The sequence below is a fragment of the Sciurus vulgaris genome (genome assembly GCF_902686455.1).
Source record: "Sciurus vulgaris genome assembly, chromosome: 4".
NCBI classification, from domain to species: domain Eukaryota; kingdom Metazoa; phylum Chordata; class Mammalia; order Rodentia; family Sciuridae; genus Sciurus; species Sciurus vulgaris.
Window position 1 is genome coordinate 49,669,861 of NC_136464.1, and position 23,701 is coordinate 49,693,561.

Below are 23,701 nucleotides of genomic sequence, written 5' to 3' on the forward strand. Positions count from 1 at the left end.
CCAGCCTCAGTCCTCTGTGCCTGCTCCATCCTCTGTACCCTACCCACCAACCAGTGCCTCCATGACATGCCAGCCTCTCATTCTTCTCAGGAGAGCGAGGAGTGCAGAGACTGGATGTCAAATAGTCTCACACCAGAGTGACAGGTGGGTGATCACAGTTCTGTTCTGGGGGTACCAAAACTGGAAGGAGGAGGAAAAGGCACCAACAGCAGTAGATGACCCCGCTTGACTATTTTGCTGAAACAGGACCTAGGCAAGCGACAGACAAGCGTTTCTTGCAACCTCCTGGGCCTCAGGCACCACTAGGTAGGACCCTGTCGCAGGGAAGATGGTAAGATGCTCAAGTTCATTGCACCTTGCTCAGAATCACAGTCGTGCCACACCTGGCTGTATGGTCTTAGTTTCTTAGCTTCTTTGAGTTAAGATGGGATCATACCCTTCTCATCAGGAAATTGTGGGGTGTGATGTGATAATGCCTGAATGTGATCACCTGGTGTCTGATGTATGCTAGGAACTCAATAAGCTGATTTTAATCTTGTTAACTATTATCCATATTTCAAATTTTATTTTAAAACCACAATGTGGCCTGGGATGATGGCACACGCCTGTGTTCCAAGGTACTTGGGAAGATGAGGCAGGAAGATTGCAAGTTCAAGGTCAGCCTCAGCAACTTATAGAGATATAGTCTCCAAATAAAACAATAAAGGAGGGGATGCTGGGCTGTAGCTCAGTGGTAAAGCTCTTGCCTATCAGATGCAAATCCCCAGTTCTCCAGAACAGGAAAAAGAATAAAACAACATAATACAGGAAAGGACTCTAGATTATTTATTTCAAAAATATATCATATTTTAGCCAGGAGCAGTAGCACATGCCTGTAATCCCAGCAGCTCAGCAGGCTGAGACAAGAGGATTGCAAGTTCAATGCCAATCTCAGTAACTCAGCAAGGCCCTGAGCAATTTAGCAAGAACCTATCTCAGAGTTTTTAGAAAGTAATAATAAAAAGAGGGCTGGGGATATGGCTCAGTGTTTAAGTGCCCCTGGGTTCAATCCCCAGTACAAAAAAAAATTATCCTGAATGAACTACAATAGTGTCCATTGACTGGACTCTGCTGTCCATATTACCCAGCAATGCTAACTTCCACTGTGATATGAATCTGTTCCCACTTTGTAACCATGGAGAACACAACCCCTGCTTCCAAGGAGTTTAGATTATCCTAAAGAAGAGCAAGAACTCTAGAAATAAACACCACATAAGCAAGTAGATGAAAAACGAGCTAGGCACAGTGACCCATTCCTATAATCCCAGTGGCTCAGGAGGCTGAGGCAGAAGGATCTCAAGTTCAAAGCCAGCCTCAGCAACTTAGCAAGGTCCTAAGCAACTTAGCAATGTCCAAAGTAACTTAGCTAGACCCTGTCTCAAAATAAAATTTTAAAAAAGGGCTGGAGATGTGGCTCAGTGGTTAAGCACCCCTCGGTTCAATCCCTGCTACCAAAAGAAAAAGAAAAGTGAAGTAAACAATCCACCTCCCTTTGCAAGTGAAATGAGATTTCATTTCCCTTTGCAAGAAAAATGAGATTCTGAGAACCAAAAAGACTTGCCTAAAGACACACAGCCAATAAAGGACAGGTCAGGGGCGGGAGCTCAGGTCTGCCTTGATGTCAATCTCATGTTATTTCCTTTGTACTTTCGAGCTCACAGGATTCCATTTCAGAGCAAGTATAAATTCTGGCAAACCGGAGTAGTGGATCCCTCATCATGTAGTCTAAACCTCTCAGAGCACCTCAGACTTGGAGAAAATATGAAGGCCCAGGAAATGAATATAGAAGAGAAAATGAGAAGTTTTAACTCTCCCATCCACAAACACAGCAAAACACATAAACAATCCAGAAATGACCCTCACAGGAGATAACAACACTATCCATTTTTACAGAGGGATTTACAAGACCTGAATAAATGGGAGACACACCGTATTTCTAGATCTGAAGAGTACTATGGAGAAAACGTTCATTTTTCCAACTCAGCGCACGACTTGAACCAATTCTAATCAAACTCCTAAGGGAATTTTCTTTAGAACTCGGAAAGATGATCCTAAGTTTTATTGGGAAGGATGAATATAGTTGGGCAAGAAAATAATGAACAAAGAAACTGTGACGGAGAAAAACAGAGTGGCTAGGAAAATTTTGTGTGCATCTACGAAATTAAAATAGCAGTTCTGGGGCGAGAACACACAGGTCAATAAAACAGAAGATGTAGCCAGGAACAGGTGCAGGTGCCTGTGAGAACTTCATACCCAATCCAGGATGCTCACGGGTGGCGAGATCAGGATGGATGATCGAACCATCCGAGTCAGGAAAACTGGATTACTTAGGGGGAAATGCTACTGGAGCCTCACCTCATGGCATTATATCAAAAAGCCAAACACGGAGGAAATGAGGTAGAATATTTATCTGGGTTCTTTCTAAACACAAACAGTAGGGGAAACTTCAGATTCAACTACGTACGAATTTGAAACTTCTGAAAGTCAAAAATCAACCTATGACAATAGTCCAAGCTGGACAGAGGGTATGTGGTATGGGTCATTACATTGTCTCTGCTTTTGTGTAGGTTTGAAAATGTCCATGGTGACATTTAAAAAGTTTCAAAAAGCAATATAAATTTAAAAGGTAAACAACCAAAGGGAAAAATACATCTACTGCCAACATTTACCATGAAACATTATAATCTTTAAAGTGTAAAGAACTTCAAATAACAAAAATACACTAAAGCCTCAGTACCTAGGAAGTGACCACGTGTTGACGACCTTCTCAGCATCCAGGTCCCCTTCATTATTCATCATGAGACTTGGTTTCCATTGAGAGACCCACAGAGTTCTGGAGAAGTTAATTCCATCCCCGCTAACTGGTCTGGAGGAGATCATGTGACCTGGCTCCTCCAATCAGTACCTCTCATTCCTCAGTCCTGTGACTGGCTTACCAAGGGACACATGACCTAGCCAGTCCAAACAATGAATCTCAGGACTTCTGGTGAGGAGTTAGGGACAAAGATTTTTTTCTTTCCTACATAGGACATTAACCCCAAAACTCTGGACTGGGAGTCCAGGGGAGAAGACCCAAAAAACATAGTCAACCCTAGGAGGCAGAGCCAAGAAGTCAAGAGAAAGAGAAAGCTAGCTCTGGGATACTTCTTGAACCCTTGATCAAGTTCCATTAAAATTAGCCCTTAAAACTGGTCTTATTTAAGTGCATTGGACCAAGAAAAACAACCAAACTAACATAAGCTAAATGGGCCTAAATATTTAGAGGTCTCCAAGCATGCCTGCTAGCAGGGAACAGAAGATGGGTTTGCACATGCCCCACCATTGGGCCAGAAAGCTCAGGGAGTGCTGGGACCAGGCTGCTTCCCTCCCACAAAGATTGGAGACCTCCCTTCTCTGCTCTGGCTCACCTCTGGCTTCTCAAGACCCCTTCCTCTCTTCTGAAAGAATAGACATGACACCACAGGAATTCTCTGGAATCACCATGGCAAGACAGACTACCCTCGGTAGCATGAGGTGCTCTGCTCAGGAATATGCTGAGACCCCTGGGGCAGCTGTTTGGATTACTGTGGTACAGACGCCTAGTATCTCTGAAGTTTCCTCCTCCTGTCCCTGGTTTGGAAAGCAGACCAGGGAAACTTCTAGCAGAATGCCCCTTCATAGGAAGTAATCAGCATTGCATGAGAGCTGTCAGGAGAGGAGGCCAACTTCACTCAAAATCTTGTGGGGCCTTTTCACCTTTGCTAGGCCAAAATGGGGACTTCTCTAAACACTCAGAGAGGACCAACTCTAGTGATAGCAAAAGCAAAACACCTTTGGACAAACCTAAGAACCAATGTATTTCTCCACTGCAGTGGCCTTCTCCAGTCATCTCAGTTCCTGAAGTGGCCTAATGAGTATGGTGTGTGGCCCAACGACTAGAGTTGACCACTGCACAGGGCCTGTCTTGAGTGGCCAGAACACCCAGTACCTCACCTGAAATTCCAGATGCCTCAGCACAAAATGACCTTTGCCAAATTTGCTTCCAGGAATCCCACTTTTCTAAGAGTTCTTTTCTAGAATCACATTTGTCTGTTTCTAAACGATTTCCTTTCCGGGTTGTTATCTTTGTACTCTTTCTAATTACCTTTGGATAATATTTGATAGAGACAAAAGAATAACACATATAAGTTAAGCTGTATGATATTAACATAACCACCTCTCATTTCTCCACCCAACTCAAAAGCTAGATCATCACCAAAAACTTGTATCCATCTACCCCATCCCCAAAGGAGTCAAATCTTTAATTTTGCATACACCATTCCTTTACGTTTTGTGCACCATGTTCACATGTATGAGTGGATTATAGAACTGAGTCATGCTTTGTGTGGTCTCTGCAGTCTTGCTTCTTTCACTCAGTGGTATGTTTCCAAGACACAGCCATGTTGTTCCAAATGGCAGAGGCTTATTCAAATGCTCCTTTGTATAAATGCATTCTAATTTGCATATCCATTCACAGTCTACAGATCTTTGAGTTGTTGTGGTTTATGTACTTCTACAAACATGTTGGTGTGCATCTGCAATGCCCACATGCAAGGGGCTCTCTGGGTTCCACATCTAGGAGTGCCATTGATTGGTCAGTGCATATTCAAATGTTCGATTTCACAAGATAATATCCAATTGTGTTCCCACATGTACTGTTTGAGTATGTAGTTAACTCTATATTGAACTCCCCAAACTTGAAGAGCATGGCTTACCATCTCTGCCCATGCCTGATGCTCACAGTATGCCTCCCCACCATGTGGCTTGAAGCAACATATACTTTAGCTAAGCAGAAACTGTTAGGAGCCATCTTAAGGTTCAGTCCTTGCTCTTTTTCCCTCTGCCATGAGAACATCATGTCTCAGGTGGGGATTGTTCCACCAGGCTGGATTCTAGGATGAACAAATAGAGCAACATAAATAACAAAAGATAGGAATGAGGAAAAGATCTTTATTGTCATATGCCATTGAGTTTGGGGGTTGTTTGTTATTGCATCTGTTATACAGCAAAATCTGCCATTCCAAGATCTTTGACTAATATAGATTGAGCATTTCCCACATACTGGTCACCAGACTAGTTCTGTGAAAGCAAGACTGTTCACAACAGGCCAAGTTCATGGCTGTACAAAATACACCCTGGATGAACTTCAAGTCCCAAAGGTTCTAGAGGCATTCTAGTATAACCCCCAGAAACAAACTCACCAGTTGTGTACCTTTCTGTTGGAAGTGAAAAACTTGATAAAGAAAGACAGGAATTTACTGATTGTCAAAGATGAAAAGCCCAGGGATTAAGCTTGAAGCAGGGACAGATCCAGAAGCAGTTTTTTTAGGGCTCATCCTCTCTCTCTCTCTCAGCTCAGTTTTCTTCTGTGTCTGTCTCCATTCTCAGACAGCCACTCCTCTCATGGGGCAAAATGGCCACCATCAGCAGATCCAGGTTACCCCTTTGTAGTTTTAAGACCATCAACTCCTATAAAAGTTCTGGACAGGAGACCCAGAGCCACTTTAGGTCACAAGCCTGTCTCTAAACAATCAAAGTCCAAGGAGATGTGATATATTGAGGGGCCCTGTCCTGGATCTTGAGCCATCCCAGGAGCTCATGACAAAGTCACCTTACACAAACCCCATGGACTGAGAATAGAGTAGGTGTAGTACCCTCAGGAAAGATCAGGGCTCTCTTACCAGAAGACAGAGCAGATGCTGGAGAGGCAAACCACAAATCCCAAGCAGCAGCCTCACATTCCCTTACCAAGGGTACCCTGGAGCCAACTCCTACTGGCTCCTGGGAGATGATTACACACATCTCTTCCAAACTCCACATCCAGGGACATCACACCAGTGGCATGAAATCAACAATTGTGAGTGTTTACACTATGAAGACAGGCAAGCAAGGCAAATGGAGGCTTTGTCCTCCCTGAGAACCAGTTGTTACACATTACCAGCATAACACAACCCATTTCCCCAAGTGTCTTGTTGGTTATAGCTACAGCTCTGCCTCACATAACAGTGTCACCTAGACAAGTCCCTGGTTCCTCCTGGACTTGATTTTTTTCAGCCCTCAAGTGGGAAAGGTGGGCTCACTCCTTTTGAAGTTAAATTCCATCTCTGACAGTTTGAGACCCTGAAAAAAAAATGTGTGTGTGTGTGTGTGTGTGTGTGTGTGTGTGTGTGTGTGTGCATGCGCAAGTTTAAATTTGCTTTCCCTGCATCAGAAATCATAAATGCAGGCACTGGCTATAAACTCCAATACGATTTGGTGAGCTGTACCTCTTCACTTGGGCTATTAAATCATTTTCCCTCCAAAGGTACACATGTTGTGGCATAAGGAGCAAACTGTTGACAGATGGTGGAGAAACTTCACAGGCCCATAATTGAGACTTATTTTCATACATTCGTGCCAGTTTGAAATCTAATTGCCAATAAAACAATACTGTGATACTGCCACATCTAATACCTCCGCCACTCTCCAAAGTTACACTTGAATCCACTAGTAAATTCTAATCTCCCAGAGAAAAATATTTCCCCCTCTCTGTCGGAAAAGCAGCACTATAAATCCACGTACAGTGGTTCATTTTCAAATGCGAACCTCCTTTCCCAGGTCCCCAAAGAGCCCTTACTGGGCTAATGTTAGTGCCTGCCTGAGAGCAGTAGATATTCTCTGTTTACTTGACAGAAGCGCAGATGTGGCGTGGCAAGCCTGAGATGGGGTCTTTTGCAGAGAGATGCACAAGGTTCCTTTGGGCCAACTTACCCTCCTCCCCTCCCTCATGTCCCCATACTCTGCTTTGGTGATGTTTTGTCCCAGTAATGGGAAGAGACCCAGCACTGTCTGCTGAGGTAGGAAGGTAAGAGGAGCCCCGGCTTCCCCTCCCTGTTTCTCTGTTTTCACTCTCTTGATGAAAAGGTTTGAGGATAGATCGATCCAGATCAATTTGAAGCTGTAAATAAAAAACGAGCTTTCAGTGGAATGAAGCAGTGCAAGGGCCGGGTTGGTTTGTGTGGACTGAAAAATGCAACCTGTCACCTCAAACCTCAAGCCTACTAAAAGCAGTAATAGCCATCCTTCCCAAGTCAGAGCCTTGCCCAGTTTACAAAGAAAGAGTTAAGGAGCGCGGAATCTCTGGCTTATGGGATTTACCTGCAGGTCCAGTTCTTTTGTTACAAGGATTGTGATATGACTATGGGAGTTTTGTGAATTTCTGTCCCCTCCCTCCCTCCTTCCCCAGTGCCCTCCTGCTGTCTCTGGTCCCAGCTCTCCCACTCAGTACCACAACTTCCCAACCTCCCACACAAGAGGCCTTGAAATACTTGAATAAGGTTATCATAGCTTCCTGGAGGCTTTCCTTGTTCATGCAAAATATAATCATTTTCTTCAGACATTCCCCAAAGGCATGACCTGAATTCTAGACCAGGGTTTCTCAAACCCAAGTAAGAACAGGGATCATCTGAGGAACTTGCTGAAATACAAATTCTGGCTCAGGGAGCCTGAGTGGAGCCTGAGACTCTGCTTCCCTAATCAGCATCCCTAATACAGACGTTGCTGGTCCATGGACCACACTTTGAGTAGCAAGGGTATAGACCCAAACCATTCAACATTGGTAGCCACTTGCTATATGTGCCTACTGAGCACTTGAAGTGGTGTTAATCTCGCCAAGACATCAATTTCTTATTGGATGAATTTCAATTATTTTAAAATTTAAATTTAAAAAAGAGCAGTATGAAATATTTTCCCACTAAAAACAATTTAAACAACTTATTGTTTTGGTAGAGCTATATTTCGTTTTAACCATTGAAAATTTAACATCTGAATTGAGAGAGGCTGCTAGAAGAATAGAATATGCACTAGATTCCAAACACTTAGTAAACTACTGATCACAGAGGGAGGCTGGATAATGAAAACCAAAATACAGTTACATAGGGAGTATAAGGTCCAGCGTCTACACAGTAGAGCAACTGTCAATCTCAGGAATTTATTATATATTTTATAAAGAACTGGAAAAGAGGAGTTAGAAGTTTCCCAGCACAAAGAAATGGTAAATGTTTAAGGAGATGGGAATGCTAATTACCCCAATTTGATCATCTCACATTGAGAACATGTCTCAACTTATCACACTGCACCACATAACTACATACAATTATGACATATCAATTTAAAAATACTTAGATAAAAATGAATATCTTGATAATAATGTGTTTATATGGATTACATGCAGAAATCACAATGTTTTGGAGGTGTTGACTTGTCTAAAGTATATCGTCGGCAGCTTGAACCTTTTACATTATGTATCATTGTGATGTTGTGAAGTATGTGACTGTTTGGTCTTGGCCTACCACTCCTAAAATCCCTGTAATCTTGAAGTGGTAAGGGTCCTTTTGTAGACTACAAAGTCAACTACTGGCTGGCCACCTGTACATGGCATCAGGATTGGGCTGGTCCCCGGAAAGAGAAAGTTGGATTGAAGGGTTGGGACTTCCAACTCTACTCCCCAATCTCCAGGGAAGTTTAAGTTGACTGCCAGTGGCCGATGATTTAATCAATCATGCCTATATAGTGAAGCCTCCATGAAAACCCAAAGGACAGCATTCAGAGAGCTCTGACAGCCAAACACAGGAAGGTTCCTGGAAGGTGGAGGAACATGGAAGCTGCATGCTCCTTCCCCTATACCCTGCCCTCTCCACCTATCTCAGTCCATTTTCTGTTACTATACAAAATACTTGAGAAAAGATATTTATTTAGCTTACAATTTTGGAGACTGAGTTCAAACAGCATGTCACAAGGTCTGGAAATGGCCCCTCTGGCTCTATTGCATTATGGTAGATAACATCATGGTGGGAGTATGTGGGAGGCGAGATCACATGGAGAGAGATCACATGGCAGGAGATGAGAAGCCTACACGCGTGCGCGCACACGCACACGCACACACACGCACATGCTGGTCTCTCTCCATCTTCTAATAAAGCCACCAGGATTCCATCATGGGGGGTTCACCCTGCTCACCTTACGTAACCATAGTCTCGTCCCAAGTGCCCCACCTCTAAGCCCTATAGTCAGATTGTTTCCACCCTGCTGATATTCCACAACGGGGATTAAGTTTGAACATGAATTTTCAAAAGGATCAATCCATATTTGAACCACAGTATCATCCCCTTTATAATAAACAAGTAAAATAAGTAAGTTTCCCCTGAGTTCAGTGAGCCACTCCAGCAAATTAGTGGGCTCTGAGGAGGAGGTATGAGAATTCTGCTTGATAGCCTATGGGTCAGAAGCCAGGTAAAACCACCTGGGGCTTGCAACTGCCATCTGAAGGGGTAGTCTTGAGGACTGAACCCGTGGCCACTGAGATCTGACGCTGTCTCCAGGCAGATGATGTCAGAATTGCATTGAATTAGATGGCACCCAGCTGGTATCCCCTGCAGAACTGATTGTTGCTCGGTGTGTAGAAAACACACACACACACACACACACACACACACAAACACATATCCAGGCACAGAAATCTTTGGTATTGACTGTTGAGTGGACATGTAGGAAAAACTGAGTTTGGTTTTCCCACGTTCTCAGATGGATGTATGTATCTGCTTGTTGTTGAATTTAACTCAGGCTGTAAGGGTTTAGATCCCACAGTAAGAGCCTCATCACCAGTTTCACTTTATCAACACTTTACAGACACATAGTCTCAACTACACTCAGATTGACACAACCGGAAGTTGTATCACCTTGCACCAAACCCTGTGTCTTTCCGGATGACCTGATGTCCATCCAGGTCTCCCCTAGATGGCTTAGATTTCAGAAACATTTTCACTGTGAGCACATTACAGTTTCCCTTTTCAATTTATCCTGTCTGTTCTCGCCCTTTCTCCCTGCCAGTGAGGGTCTTCTGGCATCTTGATCATGTCGTTCAACATGTCCCTCTCAACCTCAAGGCTCCCTCACGTTTGACAAGCTTGTCTTCATGTGTTCTACCAGGGTAGCAATTAAATTGTTGGAGGAGATAGACCGCATCTAGATTATCTCTTGCCCCCAGAGTCCTGCATCCGGGAAGACAGCAGCCCGTGTACCAGCAGCCTTTTTGTACCTTTGCCTCTGTTCACTTGCCTCTCTGCCATTGCCCCAAATCCACCCTTTCCTGTCTCTGAGGCAGTGAAAGAGCTTATCCACATCTCGGCTGAAATGTCATTGCTACAAATGGAATTTTCCAAGGGAAATAGCCATGGATGTACATAAAAATATAGCCAGAAGGAAGTTCATAACAGTGCTATTTATAGTAGAAAATAGTAAGCAACAACTTACACAATGTCTAAAATAGGAATTGGTTAAAACGGACGACAAGTCCACCTACTGGAATGATCTGCATACATCTTTTTTTAAATGATGTTATAGAAAGACATATAATGCCATGGAAATTTGTCCTTAATATATTTTAAGTGCTAAAAGCATGTTATGGAACTATACATGAAGGACACTATTTTTAAGTATTTATTTCTATATTGGCGGAAAAGACTGGCACAAAAAGCACATGGAAATGGTAACCATGGTTGTCTCCGTAGTGAAATCACTTTCATTTTCCATGCCCAGGGTTCTGCCTGAATTCTCTCGTTGAAATTTGCTGTGACTGGGCAGAAGAGAAGGTGTCATCTGGATTTTATCAGAGATCAAAACGGAAGCCCAAAGAGGTCACTCAGCCCATCTCAGGTCCCTCATTGGGAAGCACAGGGCCACCGGAGATCCAGTCTTCCTGTGGAGAAGGATAGAGGGCCCCTCCCAGAGGTTGCTGCCTCCCTCCTAGCAGGTGGAACCTGGAGGGTCCCATAAGTTCAAGATAGTCAGATTCCCACAAAACGTCTAATTACAGCCACCTGCCACCTGTGCATTAGAGCCCTCTTACCTACTCAAGGACGTGGCTGAAGCCACATCTCCTGTCTTCTCCCTTTCCCACATCATTACATGCCCCCTCGCTATAGGATCATCCCTTTCAGCATACATACAAGCTTTTATTGATTTTTTTAGTTAAAGAAAACAACTGTAGGCAGGGGATGTAGCTCGGTGGTACAGTGCTTGCCTAGCATGCACGAGGCCCTGGGTTCGATTCCCAGGATTGAAAAAAAACCTGCCTCTCCTAACCCCAACTTTCCCTCCAGTTGCCACTCCATTTCTCTCCTGCCCTTTCAGCAAACCTCCTTGGAAGAAGAGCACAGAGGTGTATCCGACAAATGATGGCAATTATTAGGAACCCGTGGAACAAGGAAATGAGATGATAAGGTAACCAACTTTGTAGGACACTTCCTGACAATTGTGCCAGTGGTGCTCAGAGCCAATGTAGCAGGACACAGAACACTCCACCATTCTACAACCTACCCTCTTGGAGGGTAGGAGGAGAACTTGGAAGTAGCAGGAGCACCATCAGAGCCAGTGTCTGCTGGATCCCAGAGGAGTCTACAGAAGGAATATGATGGAACTCCTGGAAGCCAAGCCCAGACCATAGCCAGCTAAGAGCATCAGCAATGGCTCCTCCAAGGATGAGTAGTAACCCTATGCTAGCCAGCCTTCTGTGTAGATCATAAGGTCATCAACACCATTTTCTGTGTTCCAAGCACTTGTCACCTTGCCTAGTGCAAAGTGCATGGCCTCAGAGGTCAGACAGAACTGTTTTTGAACCCTAGCTCTGCTACTTACTGGCTGTGTGACCTTGGGAAAGTTATCAAACCTCACTGAACCTCCATTCCCTTCATGGTAAGTGAATTGCCATAAAGACCAAGAGAGATCGCAATTGTGTATTGTTAGAAAGCGTGACGCCTAGCACACAGATGCTAGAACGGGGATCAATAACAGTAGCCGCTGACCTTCACAACAGCACTGAGAGGTAGCATGGTGGTAGGGGGCCCTTTTTAGGAGGACTGGCCCTCCAAACAAATGTCACCTTATGAGATATTTCTCTTGTGGTCACCAGCCTGTCCCCTGCACCAGCCTCTTGTCTCAAGGCATAGGAGGAGCCTACAACTCAGCTTGCAGTGGGTTTTACTCATGTAAAAACTGCTGGGGACTGATTATAAGAGCCGCTAGCAGGGTGATGACATAGTTCATAGTAATGTAGGGGTTTACTCCTGGGTGCTCGAGCTCGTGAAGACCTGGCCTCCATAACAGCACTGTCACTCCCAGGTGGCCCACACAAAAGAACAGCCTCACCACCCCACCAAGTTTCCTCTGAGGGCAGCCTGGGCTGCTGCTGTGACAGCTTGGGTAGAATGTCCCTTCTGCCCCTGCTACTCACGGAGGACGCAGCACTTCCTCTGCAGACACCTTCTCGATTCCCAGACGACAGGCCCCAGGTGGTCACCACCAGTAAGCACCACACCATCCGTGTGCACCACAGGCCTGACAACCCTCTACTGTCCCCAAGGATGGGGCTCCCCACTCCCTCCTCAGCTGTCCCTCAGAATCAGGAGGCAGAATCACTCCCTGTGTTGCTTTACTCTCCCCCCGGGAGGGTGTGTTCTCTGGGTGAGAGTCAAGTTGGTTCAAAAGGGGAAAAGTCAGCCCTCACTCCTTGGAACTAAGGAGGGGTTCCCTAATTCAGCTCTGACAGTGAGTAAAGCAGATGTCTGTAACTTTAGATCCTCCATACAATTTAGGTACTGTCACCTGGTAATAATAATGGTGCCTCAGTGCTATGGACTAAATTATGTCCCCCAAAACTTATATGTTGAAGCCTTAACCCTTTTTTTTTTTTTATTGTGAACAAATGGGATACATGTTGTTTCTCTGTTTGTACATGGCGTAGAGGCATACCATTGGTGTAATCATAAATTTATATAGAACAATGTTGTTTGATTCATTCTGTTATTTTTTCCCTTCCCCCCACCCCTCCCACCCCTCTTTACCCTCTATACAGTGCTTCCTTCCTCCATACTTGCCCCCCTCCCTAACCCTAACTCTAACCCTAACACTAACCCTTCCCTCCCCCCATTATGTGTCATCATCCACTTATTAGCGATATCATTCTTCCTTAGGCTTTTTGAGATTGGCTTATCTCACTTAGCATGATATTCTCCAATTTCATCCATTTGCCTGCAAATGCCATAATTTTATCATTCTTTATGGCTGAGTAATATTCCATTGTATATATATACCACAGCTTCTTTATCCACTCATCAATTGAAGGGCATCTAGGTTGGTTCCACAGTCTGGCTATTGTGAATTGAGCAGCTATGAACATTGATGTGGCTGTATCTCTGTAGTATGCTGATTTTAAGTCCTTTGCGTATAGGCCAAGGAATGGGATAGCTGGGTCAAATGGAGGGTCCATTCCAAGTTTTCTAAGGAATCTCCACATTGCTTTCCAGAGTGGCTGCAATAATTTGCAGTCCCACCAGCAATGTATGAGTGTACCTTTCTCCCCACATCCTCGCCAACACCTGTTGTTGCCTGTATTCTTGATAATTGCCATTCTAATTGGGGTGAGATGGAATCTTAGGGTGGCTTTGATTTGCATTTCTCTTATTACTAGAGATGTTGAACATTTTTCCATATGTTTGTTGATTGCTTGTAGATCTTCTTCTGTGAAGTGTCTATTCATTTCCTTAGCCCATTTGTCAACTGGATTATTTGAATTCTTGGAGTAGAGTTTTTTGAGTTCTTTATAGATTCTGGAGATTGGTGCTCTATCTGAAGTATGATTGGCAAAGATATTCTCCCACTCTGTAGGCTCTTTCTTCGCATTGCTGATAGTTTCCTTTGCTGAGAGAAAGCTTTTTAGTTTGAATCTATCCCAGTTATTGATTCTTGCTTTTATTTCTTGTGCTATGGGAGTCCTGTTAAGGAAGTCTGGTCCTAAGCCGACATGTTGAAGATCTGGACCTACTTTTTCTTCTATAATCTGCAGGGTCTCTGGTCTAATTCTGAGGTCCTTAATCCATTTTGAGTTTAGTTTCATGCATGGTGAGAGAAATGGGCTTAGTTTCATTCTGTTGCATATGGATTTCCAATTCTCCCAGCACCATTTGTTGAAGAGGCTATCTTTTCTCCATTGCATATTTTTGGCACCTTTGTCTAGTATGAGAAAATTGTATTTATTTGGGTTTGTGTCCGTGTCCTCTATTCTGTACCACTGATCTACGTTTCTATTTTGGTACCAATACCATGCTGTTTTTGTTACTATTGCTTTGTAGTAGAGTTGAAGATCTGGTATTGCAATACCCCCTGTTTCACTCTTCTTGCTAAGGATTGCTTTAGCTATTCTGGGTTTCTTATTCTTCCAGATGAATTTCATAATTGCTTGCTCTATTTCTGTAAGGTACGTCATTGGGATTTTAATTGGAATTGCATTGAATTTGTATAGCACTTTAGGTAGTATGGCCATTTTGACAATATTAATTCTTCCTATCCAAGAATATGGAAGATCTTTCCATCTTCTAAGGTGTTCTTTAATTTCTTTCTTTAGTGTTCTGTAGTTCTCATTGTAGAGGTCTTTCACCTCTTTTGTGAGATTGATTCCCAAGTATTTTATTATTTTCGAGGCTATTGTGAATGGGGTAGTTTTCCTAATTTCTCTTTCTGAAGATTCATCACTTATGTATAAAAATGCGTTGGATTTATGGGCATTGATCTTGTAACCTACTACTTTACTGAATTCACTTTTGAGTTCTAAGAGTTTTCTGGTGGAATTTCCAGGTTCCTCTAAATATATAATCATGTCATCAGCGAACAGGGATAGTTTGAGTTCTTCTTTTCCAATTCGTATCCCTTTAATTTCTTTGCTTTGTCTAATTGCTCTGGCTAGAGTCTCAAGAACGATGTTGAACAGAAGTGGTGAAAGAGGGCATCCCTGCCTTGTTCCAGTTTTTAGGGGGAATGCTTTCAGTTTTTCACCATTTAGAATGATATTAGCCATGGGCTTAGCATAAATGGCCTTTACAATGTTAAGGAATGTTCCCACTATCCCTATTTTTTCTAGTGTTTTGAGCATGAAGGGGTGTGTATTTTATCAAATGCTTTTTCTGCATCTATTGAAATAATCATGTGATTCTTGACTTTAAGTCTATTGATATGGTGAATGACATTTATTGATTTCCTGATGTTAAACCAACCTTGCATCCCTGGGATGAAACCCACTTGATCATGGTGCACTATCTTTTTAATATGTTTTTGTATGCGATTTGCTAAAATTTTGTTGAGAATTTTTGCGTCGATGTTCATTAAGGATATTGGTCTGAAATTTTCTGTCCTTGATGAGTCTCTGTCTGGTTTAGGTATCAGTGTGATATTGGCTTCATAGAATGAGTTTGGGAGAGTTCCCTCCTCTTCTATTTTATGGGATATTTGAGAAGTATTGGAATGAGCTCTTCTTTAAAGGTTTTGTAGAACTCAGCTGAGAACCCATCTGGTCCCGGACTTTTCTTTGTTGGTAGGCTTTTGATCACTTCTTCTATTTCAGTACTTGAAATTGGTCTATTTAAATTCTGTATGTCCTCCTCGTTCAGTTTAGGCAATTCATATGTCTCTAGAAACCTGTTGATGTCTTTGAGGTTTTCTGTTTTGTTGGAGTATAGATTTTCAAAATAGCTTCTAATTATGTTTTGTATTTCAATCCTGTCTGTTGTGATATTTCCTTGTTCATTCCGAATTTTAGTGATTTGGGTTTTCTCTCGTCTTCTCTTTGTTAGTGTAGCTAAAGGTTTATCAATTTTGTTTATTTTTTCGAAGAACCAACTATTTTGTCAATTTTTTGTATTGTTTCTTTTGTTTCAATTTCATTGATTTCAGCTCTGAGTTTAACTATTTCCTGTCTTCTACTACTTTTGGTGCTGGTCTGTTCTTCTTTTTCTAGGGCTTTGAGCTGTAGTGTTAGGTCGTTTATTTGTTGAGTTTAACTTCTTTTATTAAATGCGCTCCATGAAATAAATTTCCCTCTAAGTACTGCTTTCATAGTGTCCCAGAGATTTTGATATGATGTTTCTTTGTTCTCATTTACCTCTAAGAATTTTTTGATTTCCTTCCTAATATCTTCTGTTATCCATTCATCATATAATAGCATATTGTTTAATCTCCAGGTGTTGGAATAGTTTCTGTGTTTTACTCTTTCATTTATTTCTAACTTCAATCCATTATGATCTGATAGAATACATGGTAGTGTCTCTATCTTCTTGTATTTGCTAACATTAGCTTTGTGGCATAATATATGGTCTATTTTAGAGAAGGATCCACGTGCTGCTGAGAAGAAAGTGTATTCGCTCTTTGTTGGATGGTATAGTCTATAAATGTCCGTTAAGTCTAAATTATTGATTGTGTTATTGAGATCTATGGTTTCTTTGTTCAATTTTTGTCTGGAAGATCTGTCCAGTGGTGAGAGAGGCGTGTTAAAATCACCTAGTATTATTGTGTTATGGTCTATTTGGTTTCTGAAATTGAGAAGGATTTGTTTGACATACATGGATGAGCCACTGTTTGGGGCATAGATGTTTATGATTGCTATATCTTGCTGATTTATGCTTCCCTTAAGCAGTATGAAATGACCTTCTTTATCCCTTCTGACTAACTTTGGCTTGAAGTCCACATTATCTGAAATGAGAATGGATACTCCAGCTTTTTTGCTGAGTCCATGTGCATGGTATGTTTTTCCCCATCCTTTCACCTTTAGTCTATGGGTATCTTTTTCTATGAGGTGAGTCTCTTGCAGGCAACATATTGTTGGATCTTTCTTTTTAATCCAATCTGCCAGTCTATGTCTTTTGATTGATGAATTCAGGCCATTAACATTCAGGGTTATTATTGAGATAGGATTTGGTTTCCCGGTCATTTGGTTCATTTTTTAAATTTTATTTATTTATTTGTTTGACACAACTTGGCTCCTCCTTTATTTGACAATTCCTTTAGGATAATTCCTCCCTTTGCTGATTTGCTTCTTTGTTTTTCATCTCTTCCTCATGGAATATTTTGCTGAGAATGTTCTGTAATGCTGGCTTTCTGGCTTCCTTTTTGTAAATTCTTTTAGCTTTTGTTTATCATGGAAGGATTTTATTTCATCGTCAAATTTGAAGGTAAGTTTTGCTGGGTATAAGATTCTTGGTTGGCATCCATTTTCTTTCAGGGCTTGAAAAATGTTGTTCCAGGCCCTTCTAGCTTTTAGGGTCTGGATTGAAAAATCTGCTGATATCCGTATTGGTTTCCCCCTGAATGTAATTTGGTTCTTTTCTCTCACAGCCTTTAAAATTCTGTCTTTATTTTGTATGTTAGGCATTTTCATTATAATGTGCCTTGGTGTGAGTCTGTTGTAATTTTCTGTATTTGGAGTCCTATAAGCCTCTTGAACTTGATTTTCCATTTCATTCTTCAGATTTGGGAAATTTTCTGATATTATTTCATTAAATAGATTGTTCATTCCTTTGGTTTGTTTCTCTAAGCCTTCCTCAATTCCAATAATTCTTAAATTTGGCCTTTTCATGATATCCCATAGTTCTTGTAGATTCTGTTCATGATTTCTTACCATCTTCTCTGTTTGTTCAAGTTTGTTTTCAAGGTTAAATAATTTGTCTTCAATGTCTGAGGTTCTGTCTTCCAGGTGTTCTATCCTACTGGATATGCTTTCTATGGAGTTCTTAATTTGGTTTATTGTTTCCTTCATGTCAAGGATTTCTGTTTGGTTTTTTTTCAATATCTCTAACTCTTTATTGAAATGATCTTTTGCTTCCTATATTTGCTCTTTTAACTGTCGATTGGTGCAATCATTCAATGCCTGCATTTGCTCTTTCATCTCATTGTTTGCTTCCCTGATCATTTTAATTATGTACAATCTGAACTCCTTTTCTGTCATTTCTTCTGCCATGCTGTCATTGGGTTTTATTGATGTAACATCTAGATTTGTTTGCGGCATTTTCTTTCCTTGTTTTCTCATATTGTTCAGGTATCAGTGGACCGCTGAGATATTGCAGATTTCCAGCCTTAACCCTTAATTTGATGCTATTTGGAGATGAGGCCTTTGGGAGGTAATTGGGCTTCCATGAGGTCATGAGGGTGGGGCTCTCATAAAGGGATTAGTGCTCTTCTAAGAAAAGACTCCAGAGAGCTTTTGAACCAAGGAAAGGCCATGTGAGGACACAGCGAGAAGACAGCCATCCACAACCCAGTGAAAGCCCGCTCCAGACACCAAGCCCACTTCCAGTCTCCAGAACTATGAGAAGTAAGCCTCTGTTGTTTAAGCCACTTTGTCAATGGAATCTTGTTATGGCAATCCAAGTTAAGACAGTCATTGATCTGATATTTTTTAATGATATTTTTGGAATACTTATCAAAATCAGAATCATTACTTAAACAGTTACCCTTATAAGTCAACCAAACTTTGGGTTCAAAAATGATGTTTATAAATACTTTGTGAAGAAAATTATTCTGATTCTGAGATAATTCAGTGCTACTTTCATGCATCCTGGATCTTTGCATTATCCCCACCTCTGATCTTGGGTGGAAGGCAAGAATTTTCTTTTTCTTTTTTTTTTTTTTTTTTTTTTTTTTGGTACCAGGGATTGAACCCAGGGGCACTTAACCACTGAGCCACATCCCCAGCCCTTTTTATTTTTTATCTAGAGACAGGGTCTCACTAAGTTGCTAAGACTGACTCTGAACTTGCAATCCTCCTGAAGAGGCAAGAGTTTTCTTAAAGATTTCCAAAGAAATCAAAATGAACATGCACTCTCTGAAAAGACCAATGCAGAGCTAACAAGAACAACCAAAAATCAAGAGTGCAGGAGAGAAATAGAAAAAAGTAAGAAAAATAATTACAGAAATACAAACTGCTTAGAAGGAACCAAAAAAAGTAGAAACAGGAAAGATACTGTTAGAAAGATATATAGAACAAACAAGCCAAGAGATAATCTCAGATACTGAGGATAGATACATGACACCAGTAAGCACTTACTAGGACTTCCTGTGAAGAGAACAGAATGGGTAAAGCAGAAAAATAGTCAAAGATATAACAAAAGACATTCTAAAATAAAGGAAGACCTGACACTTCAGGCTAAATTTGCAAATCTGAGATTTGTGATCTCAGACCAATTTACTCAAAAAGTAAAATCATCAATGGTCATTCCAGCCAAAAGGTCAACTCAGCAATGCAGGTCACAATGAGATTTCCTCAGTGTTCCTTTCTGCAAAAGTCACTGTCCAAAATAAAAATCAACTCCTGCAGAAATCAGAGGTTGGGGTGTGCAGGATGTGACTCAAAACTTTTACAAACACAGCCAAAGTGTCAACAAGTACAAAGACAACTAGGAAATTCTCTAGAAATACAATACCAGTCAAATGCTTCCTCATGAAAAAGATCTAGCCAACCAATACATGAATGCAAAAGCAGTCTGGCCAGGATCATTGGATCACTGATGGGCTGGGGACACCAGCTAGATCAATAAGAAGCAGCTCCCGGACCTCTGCTGGAGCATCCAGGAAGAAGGTGCTCTGCCTTCAGCTAGCATTGCTCAGCTGGTAGGACGGAAGCTTAGAGCCCCTGGTGGCTATTTTTTTTGAAACTTTGAGAAGTAGGCCAACAAGGAAAGCAAAATCTCAAGACATCCAGGATATTAATGGGCTCAGCCATGGCTGGATTCATATGCTTTTCACCGATGAATCAATAAATCCCTCCTTTTTCCTTATAATAGTGCTGGGGTTTTCTTTGGCTAAGACTTCCTCTACAATACCGAACAACAGTGGAAAGAGCAGACATCCTTGTCTTGCTCCTGATCTAGAAGAGAAGCAGTCTTTCATATCAAGTGTGATGTTAGCTGTGGGTTTTCCTTGGGTGACTCTTATTAGGTTGAGGAAGTCGCCCCTCTGCCTCAGTTTCTTAGGGTTGCTGCAGCAGATTGCCATAAAACAACAGAAACGCATTCCCACACAATTCCAGAGAAAGGAGTCTAAAAATCAAGGCAGTGCACAGCGATGTCCCTCCAACAGCTCTAGAGAATCCTTTCCTGCCTCTTCTGGCTGCTGATGACTCTAGGTATTTCTCAGCTTCTGGGGGCATTACTCCAACTTCTGCCTCCATCTTCACATAGTCTCCTTCCCAGCTTCTCTGTACCTCTTCTGTCTCTTATAAAGATTCTTGTCATTAGATTTAGGGCACAAATAATCCAGGACTGATCTCATCTCTAGACAATTATGTCTGAAAGACCCCTTTTCCACATAACGTCAGAATCACAGGTTCGGGGATATGGACATATTTGGGGGAACCACCATTCAATCTACCTCATCTTCTATCCCTAGTGTGTTCACCGGTTTTCATTTGAAAGAGTATTGTGTTTGGTCAAATACATTTTCTATGTCAATGATATGTTACCTTGACAGTCATATGGATTGAGAGTCATATGAAAATCCATACATTGATGGATTTTCAGATGTAAAACCAACCTTGCATTTCTGGGATAAAGGCCACTTGATCTTGATATATAGTCAATCCTCATTATGTGTTGCTGGATTCTATACTAGGATTTTGCTCCCGATTTTGATATCTAGACCCAGGTGTGATGGTGCACACCTCTAAGCCCAAATACTTGGGAGGCTGAGGCAGGAGGTTCACAGGCCAGCCTGGGTAACTTTGCCAAACACTCTCAAATTTGAAAAAATTGAAAAAATTGGGAAAAAAAAAAAAAAAGGCTCGTGATATAGCTCAGTGGTAGTGCACCCCTAGATTCAATCCCTAGTACCAAAAGATTTTTTATCTATATTTATAAAGAATATTGACCTGCAGATTCATTTTCATGTGATGTCTTTGTATGATTCTGGTGTTTGGGTAATATGGTAATTGATTTCATAAAATGTGTTAGGAAGCATTCCTTCCTCTTCTTTTATTTGCAAGGGTTTGTGATCGTTTTTTATTTTTCTCTAAATCTTTGAGGGAACTCAGTAGTGAATTCTAGATGTCATCTCTACCTGGTATTTGCATTTGTGTGTGAGCACACAGGAAATTTAATAGTTAACTTATTCTCTTTACTTGTTATAGGTCTATTCAGATTTTCTATTACTCTTGAGTCACTTTATATCTTTCTAGGAATTTGTCCATTTCATCAAAGTTATCTGATTTGTCATCATACAGTTAATCCAAATGTCCCCTCTAATCTGTTCTATAACATCAGTTCGGTAGTGACATCCTCTTTTTAACTCCTGATTTCAGTTACTTGATTTTTCTCTTTTTCTCTTGATCAGTCTAGCTAAAGATCTGTCAAGTTTGTTGATCTTCTAGGAATGGAACCACCATTTGACCCAGCTATCCCACTCCTCGGTTTATACCCAAAGGACTTAAAATCAGCATACTCAGTGATGCAGCCACATCAATATTTATAGCAGCTCACAATAGCTAAACTATGGATCCAACCTAGATGCCCTTCAGCAGATGAGTGGATAAATAAATAGTCATATATATACAGAATGGAATATTACTCAGCCTTAAAGAATGAAATTACGACATTTGCTGGTAAATAGATGGAGCTGGAGAATATCATGCTAAGTAGAATAAGCCAATCCCAAAACATGTTTTCTCTGATATACAGATGCTAATTCACAATGGGGGAGGATAAGGAAGAATAGAGGTACTTTGGGTTAAGCAGAGGGGAGTGAAGGGAGGGAAGTGGGTGAGGGTAGGAAGGATAGTAGAGTGAATCAGACATTATTACCCTATGTGCATATATGACTACACGGCTGTAATGCTACATTGTATACAACCAGAAGAATGAGAAGCGATACTCCATTTATCTATGATGTGTCAGAATGCATTCTACTGTCATGTGTAAGTAATTAGAACAAATAAAAACTTTTGGCATTCATCAGCTTTCTCTGTCATTTTCTATCTTCTATTTTAAGTTTATTGAAACTTGCTTTATGACCTAGTGTAGGGTCTAACCTGAGGAATGTTCCATGTGCCCTTGAGAAGAATGTGCTTTTTGACTTTTTGGAGTAAAGTGTTCTTTAGATATTCTAAAGATATTCTAGGGGTGGTAGGGGTGGGGGGAAGGGAAAAAATAACAGAATGAATCAAACAACATTACCCTATGTAAATTTATGATTACACAAATGGTATGCCTTTATGCCATGTACAAACAGAGAAACAACATGTATCCCATTTGTTTACAATAAAAAAAGATATTCTAGGTCTGTTTGGTTTAGAGCATTGTTCACACCTTATTTTTATTTGTTGATCTTCTACTTTGTTGTTCCATAGATTATTGAAAGTGAGGTATTGAAGTCTCCAGTGATTATTGTTGAATTGTTTATTTCTCCCCTCAGTTATGTCAGATTTTTCTTCATGTATGCAGGCTCTCTTGGTAGGTCCACATATTTTTATAATTGTTATGTCTTCCTGATGCACTGGTCCTTTATTGTTATAAATGTCTTCCTTTACCTCTAGTAACAAGTTGTCTCTTTATTACTGTTCACATGGCGTATCTCTTTTCATCCTTTTCTTTAACGTCTGTATCCTTTCATCGAATCGACACTACACCTATGTCCTCAGAGCCCTCAAGCCCCTCTCTCGTACACAAATGGACAGCTAAGGATCTGCAGACATTTGAAGCAAGCTCCCACCATGAAAGCAAGAGAACAAGAGATAGAGAAAAGTAGACCCATGAAGAAGTGTGTTTAAAAAAAAAAAAAGATGAAGAGAGCCAGACAGCAGCTAAGGGGGTGAATGAAAGCAAATTTTATTTGGAACTAGTTCAATGGGGCAAAGAGACCCTGGCAAGGAATTGTGCTCCACTCTGAATGGAGCAGGGCTAAGAGGGTATTTATAGCCAGGAAGCAGGAGGGAAGAAGATGGAATACTACTAAGATGAGATATCATGTCTGGGAGGAACTCTGGCTATGTCAACCTAACAGGATATTTGCTGAAGGTAAGCAGATACCAAGAGGGTGGAATGAGGAATTTCGGTCAGATTTAAGGGTGATCAAGTATCAAGAGAGAGGGATTCTTCCTAACTGACTTAGGGGGGTTCTTTTAAAACTGGATTTTACAAGGAAATACACAGATGGGTCAAGGACAAAGTCCAGAAACATAACTAAAGTTTGGTCAAGCAAAGAATCTTTGTCAGAACCTATGATTGTTCAGCAAACAGAAAAGCAGAGAGATTCAAGAAGATATTTCACTCATGAAACAAGAACTACAAGACATGAAGCAAGTTCAATGTATGACAAAAAGCAGAACCAAAAAAAAGTTGCTGGGAATGTGAAACAAGATGATCAAAATAAAGTTTTCCACACAGTGGCCAAACTCTGGAGCCAGCCTAGGTGTCCATCGGCAGATAAATGAATAAAGAAAATGTGGCATATATACACAATGGAATTTTAAACAACCATAAAGAAAAAATGCAATTGTGTCCTTTGCAGAAAAATGGATGGAACTTGAGACCTTATATTAATGAAATAAGCCAGATTCAGAAAGTCAAGGGTAGTATGTTTTCTCTCATATGCAGAAGCTAGGGAGGAACAAGGAAAAGAAAGATAGCGGTGATAGCATGAAAAGCAAAGGGAGATCAGTAGAAAAGAGGAAAGGGTCCAGGGGAACAGAGGAGGGAGGGCCGGTGAAGAGCTGGGGAGGGATATTGGCCGAATTACATTGTTACATCATGTGCAGATACTAATGCGTAACAACAAATCCCTTCAATATGTACAACTT

At 41.2% G+C, this 23,701-nt stretch overlaps 1 long non-coding RNA gene across 1 annotated transcript in view; it reads right to left on the minus strand.

The window, feature by feature from the left end:
• Window positions 1-4,237: 4,237 nt before the first annotated feature.
• The window catches only part of LOC306660515, a 67,267-nt gene continuing 47,803 nt past the window's right edge, over window positions 4,238-23,701 (minus strand). Inside the window, exon 3 of the long non-coding RNA XR_013763659.1 lies at window positions 4,238-4,949. This is a non-coding gene — a long non-coding RNA (uncharacterized lncRNA). The remainder of the gene's footprint in view (window positions 4,950-23,701) is intronic.